This window comes from Euprymna scolopes, unplaced genomic scaffold (assembly GCF_053919585.1).
Source record: "Euprymna scolopes isolate OS-2025 unplaced genomic scaffold, ASM5391958v1 sca559, whole genome shotgun sequence".
Taxonomy (NCBI): domain Eukaryota; kingdom Metazoa; phylum Mollusca; class Cephalopoda; order Sepiida; family Sepiolidae; genus Euprymna; species Euprymna scolopes.
Window position 1 is genome coordinate 2,349 of NW_027633612.1, and position 2,348 is coordinate 4,696.

The following is a 2,348-nucleotide window of genomic DNA, read 5'->3' on the forward strand; positions in this document are numbered from 1 at the left end:
AAAAAAATAACACTATAATATATCACATAAATAAAAAACACTATAATATATTGCATATATAAAAATAATACTGTTATATATCACATATTAAAAAATATTATCAAATATATTTAAAAAATACTATCAAATATAAAAAAGCACTATAATATATCACATATATAAAAATAACACTATAATATATCACATATATTAAAAATAACGCTATAATATATCACATATATTAAAAATAACACTATAACATATCACATATATTAAAAAATATTATCAAATATATTTAAAAAATAACACTATAATATATCACATATATTAAAAAAATATTATCAAATATATTAAAAACAATATTATCAAATATATTAAAGAAAATAACACTATAACATATCACATATATTAAAAATATTATCAAATATATTAAAAATATTATCAAATATATTAAAAACAATATTATCAAATATATTAAAAAAAAATAACACTATAACATATCACATATATTAAAAAATATTATCAAATATATTTAAAAATAACACTATAACATATCACATATATTAAAAAAATATTATCAAATATATTAAAAAATATTTATCAAATATATTTAAAAAATAACACTATAATATATCACATATATTAAAAAAATATTATCAAATATATTAAAAAATATTATCAAATATATTAAAAATATATTATCAAATATATTAAAAAAAAATAACACTATAACATATCACATATATTAAAAAATATTATCAAATATATTAAAAAATATTATCAAATATATTAAAAACAATATTATAAAATATATTAAAGAAAATAACACTATAACATATCACATATATTAAAAAAATATTATCAAATATATTAAAAAATATTATCAAATATATTTAAAAAATAACACTATAACATATCACATATATTAAAAAAATATTATCAAATATATTAAAAAATATTATCAAATATATTTAAAAAATAAAACTATAACATATCACATATATTAAAAAAATATTATCAAATATATTAAAAATATATTATCAAATATATTTTAAAAAAATAACACTATAACATATCACATTTATTAAAAAATATTATCAAATATATTAAAAAATATTATCAAATATATTTAAAAAATATCAAATATATTAAAAAAATATTATCAAATATATAAAAGAAAATAACACTATAACATATCACATATATCAATATATATATATATATATATATATATATATATATATATATATATATATATATATATATATATTTTTTTGTTTTTTTTTAAATTACATTTTCACCCCAAACAAGGCAAATTGCCACTTTGGTGTAGGGGGCTACTATCAGGAGCAACAACTACTGGGGTACTATGTAGGGATTTGGGCAGCAAGATGTCGGTTCACGTTACACTTGAACTTCTGTACGTCAGTACTCTTGGGGAAGCAGGGACCTGGAATGGAATTCCAGAGTCTAGCGGTTCTGGGGAAGAAACTATTGGAGTAAAAAGATCTTTTACATCTAGGGATCTCTACAGTGTGGGGGTGGGATTTAGCAGCCTGTCGGGTTTGTCGAGGGTGCTCACGTCGTGGGGGCACAAGTGATTGCAGTTCGTAAGAGCATTCACCACTAAAATACTTGTAGAAAAGGCAGAGGGATGCAACATTTCGTCGATGGGACAAAGGCTTAAGCTTAGATGCCAGTTCAGGGCCTATTAGGTTTGCGACTCTCTTTTGAACCTTGTCAAGGAGCGAGAGACTAGTAGCAGATGCACCAGCCCAGATGTGGCAGCAATACTCCATACATGGGCGAATGGTGGCCTTATAGAGGTACAGGATACTTTCGGGTGTTAGTAGTTTTCTAGCACGGTAGAGAGAGTCCACCTTTCTTGCAGCGGCCCTGGCAATGCCTTCAATGTAATTGTTCCAACTCATGTTTCCTGTGAACGTTAGGCCAAGGAGTTAGAAAGATGGACTCTCAGATAAAGAGTCGTTGGCCATTGCTGTGGGTGGTAGAGAGGGTTTCTTGTAATTATTGAATGAAACTAGTTTAGTCTTGGCAGCATTGAACGCGACCAACCACTTTTGTCCCCATTCCACTACAGATTGGAGGTCTTCCTCGAGTGTTTCTGCCAGTTCTTTAGAAATGTGTTCATTCGTCTTCCTGTCGTGCCTGCCATAGAGTGTTGTGTCATCAGCATATATACCCATCTCAGAGGCAATTTTGTCGGAGAGGTCATTTATGAATATCAGGAACAATAGAGGTCCAAGGATAGAACCCTGGGGCACCCCCGCATTTATATCATATTGTTTAGATGTACGACCGTCGAGGACAACCTGGATTATCAAATATATTAAAAAAATATTATCAAA